Raw genomic sequence first — 11,124 nt, 5'->3', positions numbered from 1 at the left:
TAGGCTTCATCTGCAGCTCTGGCATACAATTTCGATTCTGCTTTTTTTCTACAGCCAGACAGTAGGGGCCTGAAAATCTGTCTGTCCATCCTTCTGTCTGCTGACTGATTCCTCCAAATGAGGTGGCCCTGCACTGAGATGGAGTCACAGCCTCTTCTAAGAAGCCAGGCGGGTGGAGGCCATGTGCCAGCTGCTCTTTCTAACACAGGGGAAGAGCCCAGCCTGCCAGGTGTCCGGCAGGGGCTTGAGCCCTCTAAAATTGAAGAATGAATTTTAAGAACAATGGAGAATTGATTTATTGGGGGAAAGAAAGCTTTTGTCTGAGAGAGGGACAGAGGGCTCCTGTGTGGGTTGCCAAGGACTTTTAAGGGATTTTTATAGATCCATGATGTAAGGTGGGTTCAGGGTGGGAAATACAGGAACTCACAGGGTGGGCATGAGGTGGGACAGAACTGTGGCCAGCCAAGAAGATTAGGAGTATAATTACTCAGATAAAATTGATTAAGCCGGGATCAGATGGGGAGGCAAGTCTTGTAGCAAGCAGGCATGCATACAAGACAGGGCTTCTCCTGCAGGGGCTTGGGCTAGTGACTCTTCCTGGCTTTCTCAAGGTGACAGAGACCTCCTGAGAGTATCAGTCCCTGAGGTTTATCCTTGGGAAGTGCAGGGCTGCATTGTTTTATCTTTGTCTTGAGGTCTGGCCCGCAGCAGAGGTGCCTGTCCTGCCCTCTTCTGCTCTGGCTCCCGCCCCGTCTGACTGCCTACAGTATTTTATCTCACTTAGCTGCAGCCCTATGCTAGTGCCGTGGCAGCCTTTTCTGCTAAATGTAGCTCCGAGTAGTGTGTACCTCGCAGTCCCGCTGCAAGTCTCTGTGGAGAGTTCTGTGTGACGCTGTCACAGCTTCTTGCCAACACCAGGTACGCTGTGTTGAAAGCACCTGGTCGCGTCTCCTCCGTCTCTTCACGCGGCACGCTGGGTCAGTGCATGCAACGCGACCCAGGAAGCCTTTGCAACAGCCGCTCCCCCACCTGGACTGACGAGACCTCACTAATTGTTTTGGGTGCTCTTTGTGTTGAGAAGCTTCTGGGCTCCGGGAGGTACTCACCTGGGCAAAGCTTCCTTCAGACAGCGCGGGCCTTCCCTCCTGTCGCACACCCACGTGGTGCATCCAGTCTTCTGCAGTGGATGGGCTGGGACAGGGCCTTGCTGGAGAGGGGCTGGATAGACACGGACACAGTTGGAGACACACTACACACTAAAAAAGAGAATGTAAGCAGTCCAGCCTGAATGAATTTAGATAAAATTAGGAATCTTAAAGAAGTATGAGAAAAAATTACTAAATGGATTAGCCAACACCTTTCAGTTCTCTTGGGCATACTGATGTTTTATTTTTATTTAGATAAAATGCCAATTAGGAATATTTACATGGTGCAAATTAGACAAGAACCAAATACTTCTTCACAATGCTTTCACTGTACCTTTTATATCTTTTATTTCACATTTCACTTTGATTAACTGATTAAAATTTTGTTTCACAGCAATGTTACACACCAGCCACGGAACTGATTCTAATTATGTGCCACGGAGTGAAAGCGCCTTTTCACCCCAGTGTCAGTCCACCTGCACTTTGAAGACAGGACCCGACGGTGACATTTAACCACGACTCTTGGTGCAAAGAGCAGACGAGTGTGCCGCGTTCCGCTGACACTCATGCTGTAGCCGCTGCGAGTGCACCTGTGGTTTTAGGGGTGAGGCACTTTGTGGGTCTGAAGGGCCCCTCAGCAGGAGACATACTCAGCGAAGAGAGCACAGCGCTGCCGCCGCCGGCCGAGGCCTTTAGCTCCCACCCGCTTCCTATGCAAGCCCGACAAATATGTCAGTTTCCACACGGTTCTGGTCAGGGGACCTCTAAGGTCAACTCTGATAAAGCAACCAGCCAGGAACCTGAGCAACAGGAGGACGGCTGTCCTGAGAACTAGCTGTCTTAGGGACCCGGTGCCTGACCGCCACAAATGCAAGAGAAGAGGCTGGCTTGGGCCCAGTTAGAGCCCGGGTTGGCTGGCGCCAGGGCAGGACACTCGTCATGCGCCCCAGAGAAGCGGTTCTTCACATGACGGCGGCGAGGAAGCAGCGCGCAGGCCCAGCCACAGAGGGGCTTCGACCCGGGGACCTGCCTCTGGGTCAGACCTCGCGTCTGCAAGGGTCCCTACGCTGCCTCAACTGGAGAAGTCTAGAAGTTTAACTCAGCAGGGGCCTGGGAGCCTCACTTTGTAAACATCCTGAGCTTGTGGAAGAGGCGGGCAGGGCGATGGTGTGGGCGGGTGCTGGCGCTGGTCGAGGGGAGGAAAGGCGGCTCCCCAGCGCCCCCCCGCTGCTTTGCTGTCTCCTGCCGCCTTGAACCGCGGGCCTCCCCCAGGGGCCCCTGCCTTGGAGCCAGCCAGTGTAGACTGGAACCTGCGCACCCAGGGAGCTAAATAAACTTTTTTTCCTTAATTCTGGGCGTCAGTATTTTGTCTCAGCAACAAGTGAAAAGTAGCTAAGACCCCTCCTGACACAAGCCCGCGGTAAGTCTCCATAATCCAATCAGATCTGCAAAGCCCTACCTTTGAATGCATGAGCCCGCGAGAGGACGTCCAGACACAGCGCAGCGCTTCGCCCTCGCCCCAGACTCACGCACGGCTCTTCACGCAGACTCCATCTGCGCAGCCCACCTCCAGGGAGTTACCAAGGCCCAGCAGCAGCTCAGCACCGCCGACAGCCCGGGTCGTGAGGCGCCTCCGAGATGCCAAGCCAGCTCTTACCACGACCCTGAAGAAACCAGAAACAGAGGCAAACACGGCCAATTTACAATGTCACAGGGTAATTGTTCCAAGGGGAGAGATAGGGTAGAAATAAATGGGACCAGAGCAAGACTGCAGTGTAACAGGGCAGACACTGCATCCCGGAGTCCCATGCACGACACGCGGGGCAAGCCGTGGGGACGCGGATTCCACAGCGCGTGGGCGACCCGGCCCGGCAGCAGGTGCAGCTGCGGCGCCGTCGCACTGACCTAGCTCGCTCCTGGGGCTTTGCTCCGGGGATCCACAGTCCTGGTTTCTGACGTTCGCCTTGCTCTTGGGATGCCTCTCTCGCAGCTCCACGCTCTGTGCTGTCACAGGTGCGTCGCACGGCCCCAGACCTTCTGCTGAAAGCCGCTTCTGGAGCCTGTGGAGTCAGCACTCAGCCGGCGTCTGGTAGCAGCGCCAGCAGCAGCCAGGCCTTGTGCGTCAGGGCTCCTGGGGCCTCTCAGTGCTGGATAGCTGGGCACGGTGAGGAGAATCCCAGGAATCCCTTTCCTGGGTAGTCGTTCTCCAGCGAGGTGCCCCGGGCTCTTTTCTCCGAGCCAAGCCTCACTTTTGCAATTGTGAGCCTGAGAAACGTGTGGCCCTTAAGCCATCTTATTGTCCTGATCCAAAGTACCTGGCTTTTTGAAAAGTCAGTCTGTTCAGCAACCAGTATTCTCCTGCTCCAGCTTGATAGGAGCCCCCCTTACCATGAAACTCAAAACTTTTAAAGCCACTCAGCTGTATGTTCGGCTCTTGACTCTCAAGGCTGGGCTGGTGAAAAGCCCCCAGCAGCACCCATCCCACAGCCTCTGCGTTAGACAGCTTTGAAATGTCCTTTGCCAGGGGAGTTAGTCGCCGCCCTTAACCTCAGCTTTCTGCAAAGTGTCAGGACGTGAACAAGATGTAGACAGTGTCCTGCCGTAGCATGCCACGCGTGGCCGGGAATCCGACCGTGAATGAGGCCTTGTTCTGAAGTGAAACCACCTGCACCCGTCCTCACCGACTGCCTTTTCATTGGCACTCAGATCTGGGCTCGGCCCAGAGTCTTCCATCCATCTTAGTGACAGCAGTGTAGGGCTGCTGTTTGAGCCAGCACCCGGAGTCTTTCCCAGCCCTTGCCACGAGCCACTTCCTGTGCCCGAGTCATAGTCAGGCAGTGTCACAGTGACAGCCCCACTTCTCTGGTGCCACGCTCTCTCGGTCAGGGCTCCCGAGAGGAGTGGTCTATCTGAGCACTTCCTGAGGAGGCTTATGGTGCCCTTTGCACAACTGGGGCAGAAGACGGAAGAGCGACTTCCGCAGGCAGGCAGCACCAGGGGTCCGGGTGGAGGCCGGAGGCCTGTAGCGCACCGCAGTGCCCTGAAGAGTCCACACCAGGAGCTGAGCGGGCTGCCCAGGAGGCTGGCCAGTGCGTGCTGGGGTCCGAGGAGCCGCAGATGAGTGCTCAGGCCTCGGCAGCGAGGAGCGCTCCTCCAGGGCCGCAGAAGGGGCGGCCTCCAGCTTCCTGCTTTTCACTCCATGCTGGCTCGGAGCACCGGGGATGGCACTGCCCACATCTGGGGCTCCTGGGAGCGTCTGCCCTGCCCTCCCCAGTCTGGAGCTTAGATACCAGTCCCTGAGACACAAGCAGAACTGTGCTCCACTGCTCTAGGTGTTTTCAGTTCATTTTAGTTGATGTCACAGTCTGTTGTCATAGCAGATCAGTGCTAAAAGTCACCTGATGCTCAGTCTGTACTTTAGGGAAGGGTCCACAGGGTGTTCAGGGTCTACAGGGTGTTCAGGGTCTCACTACTAGATTGGACTCGTGGATCTGCCTGTTTACAGCCTCCCAGGAGCTGGGATTACAGGCGCGCACCACCACGCCCTGTCTCAGTTGCCATCTCAGTGCATCCTGGGGGAGGGGCCTGCACAGGGATAGAACCCCCAGCCCCTGCGCTTGCTTGCAGGTGCTTTAATCTGCCGAGCTATTTGGTTGGCCCCCTTAGTCACCATTTGTTGATAAGGCCATGCAAGCATCCTTACTTTCCCCAAAACCCTTAGCAAGGGCTGGGGAGATAGCTCAGTAGAATAAGCACTTCCCTGGCAAGCTCAAGGGCCTGAGTTCAATCCCTGGTTCTGCCATAAAAACCAAACTAAAACAAAACAAAAAACCCATAGCAAGCAGCACAATGGAAGTTGTCTGGCTGTGAAATTCATAACATGATGCTTTCTCTGCATACAATAGTGTGTTCTGGGATCTTCTGAGCTGGTGTGAAACCTTTTAAGCTTTGCTTCCACTTTTATAGTCCCCATACAGCTTAACTGTTTTTTCCTTTTTTTTTTTTTTTCTTTTGATATAGGGTCTTGCTGTGCAGTTCAGACTCATAGTGATCTTCCTGCCTTGCCTCCCTAGTGCTGGGATTACAGGAGTGCACCACCATGCCCAGTTTCAGTGGCTGGCAAGTGCACCTGGGGTATCAGGGTTAGCACGGCCTGTGGTACTTGGAATTGAACCCTAGTTCTTGCATCCTTGTGCTTGCCAGACAGGCACCTAGACCACTGAGGTACCTCCCCAGGCCCTAAATGAATTTAGGACAGGGTCTACAAAGTGTACAGGGTGTTCAGGGTCTACAGGGTGTACAGGGTCTTCAGGGTCCACAGGGTGTTCAGGGTCTACAGGGTGTACAGGGTCTTCAGGGTCCATAGGGTATTCAGGATCTACAGGGTGTTCAGGGTCTACAGGGTGTATAAGGACTACAGGGTGTACAGGGTTGACAGGTTGTACAGGGTCTATGGGGTCTTCAGGGTACACAGGGTGTTCAGGGTCTACAGGGTGTACAAGGTCTACAGGGTGTACAGGGTCTACAGGGTGTACAGGGTCTTCAGGGTCCACAGGGTATTCAGGGTCTACAGGGTGTTCAGGGTCTACAGGGTGTACAGGGTCTTCAGGGTCCATAGGGTATTCAGGGTCTACAGGGTGTTCAGGGTCTACAGGGTGTACAGGATCTTCAGGGTCCACAGGGTATTCAGGGTATGCAGGGTGTTCAGGGTCTACAGGGTGTTCAAGGACTACAGGGTATACAGGGTCAACAGGGGTACAGGGTCTACTGGGTGTATAAGGACTACAGGGTGTACAGGGTCAACAGGGTGTACAGGGTCTATGGGTATTCAGGGTCTACAGGGTATACAGGGTCTTCAGGGTCCACAGGGTGTTCAGGGTCTACTGGGTGTATAAAGACTATAGGGTGTACAGGGTCTATGGGGTGTTCAGGGTCCACAGGGTGTTCAGGGTCTACAGGGTGTTCAGGGTCCACAGGGTGTTCAGGGTCTACAGGGTGTTCAGGGTCCACAGGGTGTACAGGGTCTATGGGGTGTTCAGGGTCCACAGGGTATTCAGGGTCTACAGGGTGTTCAGGGTCTACAGGGTGTATAAGGACTACAGGGTGTACAGGGTCGACAGGGTGTACAGGGTCTATGGGGTTTTCAGGGTCTATAGGGTGTTCAGGGTCTACAGGGTATACCGGGTCTACAGGGTGTTCAGGGTCTACAGGGTGTTCAGGATCTATAGGGTGTACAGGGTCTACTCTACAGGGTGTACAGAGTCTCACTATGTAGATTGACTTCATAGTGATTCTCTTATTTTCAGCCTCTCAAGTGCTGGGATTATAGGTGTGCGCCACATACCCAGTCTTAATTGCCATCTCAGTGTACTCCAGGGGTGGGGCTGGCACAGTACACCAGGGATTGAACCCTCGGCTCCTGCATCTGCCTAAGCAGGCTCTTCAATCTGCTGAGATATCTGGCCAGCCTTGATTTAACTTTTTAAGGTCTATAAATATATTCTTTTACTATACTTTACTTTTATTTTGTTTTATTGGTCCTGGGAATTGAACTCAGGACCTTGTGCTTGCCAGACAGGTGCAGTGCCCCTGAGCTATATCACTGATCCTTAGTCTTTTACTTAAAACAATTTTTTTCTTTTGAAGTTTTGAGACATAAACATCACAAAAACGTTGCCACCTTACCTATCTTTACAATCAGTGACGTTAAGCATGTTCAAAACGTTCTGTTGCTCTTCATCCGCCTTGTCCAATGGTGTAGGGCTCCTAATGTGCCTGTGTCAGGGACGGATGGAGGAGTAGCTAAGACCTGTGGCCAGTTTAGAAGGGTTGCCACAGCGACAGCACTCTGAGCAGGACACACACGTACACATGAGTGCTGGGTGGCCTCCAAACCATCACACGCACCCAGGAAAGTCCCCAGCTGATGTCCCGCACTGAGCCTCTCCCGGAACAGGACCGTCTCATGGCAGCCTACACAAACTTGGCACTGGTGCATAATCAATGAACTGGGAAGTGGATTAACAAGATTTCTCCCTAAGTAACATGTCCCTAATATTTGGCATGAAAGCAAAGCCGCGTTAATGAGTGCAGTGGGCGTCGCGGGGGTGCGCAGTTGTGCTGGGGTTGTCCCTCCGAAGGCACAGGCTGACACGTCTCACTGCCTCCCTCTTGCTCCCAGCCTCCCTCCTCATTACCACCCTCATCACCCCTTTTGTTCTTCTAGGCACTGTCGTTTCCTGTTGCTACTTGGGTGTGGGACTGGGAGCAATGACAGCTTGATTCGATTTTCAGATAGATGTCGCAGCGTACATGAATTAATCAATGTTTCATAACCGAGGCGATGAAAGCACCTTTTTTCCTAGAGAGAGACGTCATGCTCTGTGTGTAGAGCTTAGCTACCACTAATGCTAATGAAATCATGCGGGCAAAGCCCCGTTCTCGAGTTGATAACATGCGCCAGTGTACGTCACTGTCAATTACACACCAGCTCTTAATCACCTTGGCGAGCAGGGCAGGGAAATCCCTGGCTGAGCTCAAGCCCTCCTGCAGGGATTATTGGCCTGCCCGAGGGTCTGAACTCCAAATCTTAATTCTTTATTTTCTTTCAAACTCATTCTGCTATTGTAATTAAGTCAAATATTCCCACAGGAATGGGCAGCTGGGTGTGTGATTCTGAATGGGGTGGGGATAAGTGAAGATAAAGGACGACGGAAGACAAAGCGAAGGTCGTCTCCACATTATTCTCTTGGGTTACTAAAATGTGGGGCGCATTTGTTCCAAATCATAGTTTGAATATATTTATACAGATATGAGATCTTTGTGCCGTGTGGTTCTGGCCTTGGAGCAGTTGCTGTTCAAAAATTCTCCCTTGGATAGACAGACCTTCATGAAATGATGTGCCAGGCAGTGAGTGCTACCGATAAGTAGGATAAGTATGCTTATCGGTGGCCAGAGGCTACTCGTGCCCCAGCAGGCACTGGCACCCTTCAGTACCCATGGATGCCGGGTCCCAGGTCTCTGAAGTTATCCAGACTTGCAGATGGAAAGAACTTCGTGTAAAATGGCACAAGCTGTGTGTGTCCTCCTGTACACTGAGAACAATCTGCATGACTCATAATGCCGAAAACAATGCAAGTGTCATGTAAACAGTCACTACTGTGTATCATGTCGGGAACAATGACAGGATAAACTTCTGTAAATGTGCACGGTCACTACTGTTGTTATTTTTTCTAAACCTTTTTTTATTTCTGTATTTAGGACAGGGCCTACAGGGTCTACAGGGTCTCACTATGTAGATCAGACTCAGTGATTCTCCTGTCTTCAGCCTCCCAAGTGCTGGGATTACAGGCGTGCGCCGCCATGCCCAGCCTCAATCGCCCTCTCAGCGCGTCCCGGGGCGGGGCTGGTGGGGCAGGCCAAGGACTGAACCCAGCTGCTGCACTTGGCCTAAGCAGGCGCTTTGGCCTGCTGAGCTATGAGGCTGGCCCTTCTAAATCTTTTTGATCCGTGGTTGGTTGAATCCGTGGATATGGAACTCGTGGATGTGGGAAGCCAGTGATAACTACAATGGAACTTGCTGGGTCTGAAGTTCAGGCTCCTTAGTGAGGCGGGGTGAGGCTGCGCGGCAGGCAGAGCCTTGGTCTCCCTGTTGTGGAGTCAGTCTTGTTGGGCCTGGTGGTGCATGCCTGTGACCCCAACGCTGGGGCAGAAAAGGGCGTTCACAACGGGTTTCCCTGGTCCTCGTCGTGGATAAGGGTCAGCCTATGCTACATGATGAGGTCCTGCCTAAAAAAGCCAAAGAAAAGAAAATACGGTCTTGATCCTTTTCAAGCACTGTCCATATATGTGGGTATTTCTTTGATGCTTTCTCATTTATTTTGTTTTTCTGTATTTTAGGGCAAGGTCTACAGGTGCTCAGGGTCTCACTACTGTGTTAGACTCATGGCGATCCGCCTGTTTGCAGCCTCCCAGGAGCTGGGCTTCCAGGCGCGCTACCAGGCCCATCGGAGCCTTCTCAGCGCTCCCCCGGGGCGGCCTGCTGGGCAGGCCTTGGGGTCGGAGCGCTGCCCCGCGCCTGCTCACAGGAAATTCAGTCTGCTGAGCAATTTGGCCGGCCCCTCTCATTTATTTTAAAATTCACCTCAATTTTGCATCTTGTTTCATAATGTTTTTCTTCTTCTTAAAATAAAAATGTCTTTTTCCCCCCAAATTTTCACAAGTAAGTAATGTTCCAAGAACATGTGCAAAAACTAAGAACTTTTGCGCCAACCAAAATATCGTAGAGGTAGATTAGAAAAGCGGCCGCAGCACCAACTTGAAAAATACTTGTAACACATGAGTGATATAAAAGATGGCAAGGTTGGTGTCTCTAACATACAAAGAGTTCTCAGGAATAAATAAAAAGGTTTTTAAAAAATGTTTTTGAGACAGGGTCTCACTATGAGTTCAGACTGGCTTTGAGCCCACATTGTAGCCCAGGCTAATCTCAAACTTGCAGTGATCCTCCGGCCTCAGCCTCCCAAGTACCAGAATCACAGGCACGCGCCACCACACCCAGCTATGAAGAAAGCATTTTAACAGATAAATGAATGCAGTCATTCATCCATGAATATGAATGGCTTATAAAATGTTAAAACTCATCAAAGATTAAGAACAGAAAAGAAAACACAGGAGCTAATTTTCACTTATCAGATTAGTAAAGATCAGAGATACATGTACAAAGTATTAACTTCAGTGTTGTTAAGGACAAGCAAAATTGAAAAATGATTTCACCAGTGGGAAATTTATTAAATAAACAATGACCTAGCTCCTTGGTGGAGTATTATACAACCATTAAAAATGATGGTATAGATCTATATTGATTGAAACAGCCATCAGTGATGCGTATTAAGTGAAAACACTAAAACACTTGTTCCTCTGTTAACTGCTCCACAGCAGCCTGCTTCTTTAGGTAACTGAGCAGTAGAAGATCAGGAGACCACTGATTCTCACGTGGGCAGGTTATTTGGAAGCCAGCGTGTACTGGAGGCCCCAGGACCTCAGGGGACCTGAGGTTTCAGGGCACCTGGTCCTGGGTGGATGTGCCTCACGGTGCTCAGCGTAGCTGTGAGGAGCAGGGATGTAGCTTTTCAGGGGCTGCGGAGGTCAGGGACCGACTCTGTGCGCCCCGAGGAGGCGGCTGGGTCGCACGAGCAAGGGCCGGGCTGCAAGCAGCGAGCTGGAGCTGCTGGCGTCTCCATCTTCTGCCTGCCCACTTTTGCTTTGCAAACAAGTAGACAGACTCAGACAAAAGCCAGATTGCTCAGGCCCGGCGTCCGGGCTGCGTGGACGTGCGACGCTGAACGTAAGGTAGGTGAGAGGCTGATGCTGAGGACACGCTGCCTCCCACCGCACCCTCCAGGCCGGCGCTCCCGGGCGCACACACGGGCGCGTCCCGCCGCTCGCTGAGACCTCTGCGGCCGGGTGGCCGGCCTTCCCGGGGCAGGCGTTTCTCAGCCTGCGCAGCGCTTATGCCAAACTATTGTTTCACCTATTATTGTCTGAAAAGACAGCGTGTCCTAGAGCCGTGAAACAGGAAATGTCCGCCTGACCTTTCTACGGTAGAAGAAATTTTCCAGGGTCCATGTGCTGATGTAATTAAGGATTTTCTTTCCCCTTCAGAGTAGTAAGATCATTGGAACAACTGTTTCAGCATTTCAGCTGTCACGGTCACATCATACGCTAAGTTTTTAGAGACATAGTACTCTATAATTGGTTCACTACAGTTTCATGTCACTTTCTAATTAGGTTTTAGGGTGCTCCTTTTACTTATTTAGTTGGCTTGTGTGTGTGAAGCACATATATATTTTAGTTCCCTTGGAGGAATTTTTCGCACTGACCTTCCGGGACCTCCAGGGCTGAGACCGTCCTGGCCGCCCCGCTCCCGGCTGTCTCCAGCGCAGCGCACGGCCCGGGGCGCTGGCTCCACTTCAGGCCC

The sequence above is a fragment of the Octodon degus genome, unplaced genomic scaffold (genome assembly GCF_000260255.1).
Source record: "Octodon degus isolate 3935 unplaced genomic scaffold, OctDeg1.0 scaffold00084, whole genome shotgun sequence".
NCBI classification, from domain to species: Eukaryota; Metazoa; Chordata; class Mammalia; order Rodentia; family Octodontidae; genus Octodon; species Octodon degus.
This window is presented reverse-complemented; position numbering follows the sequence as displayed.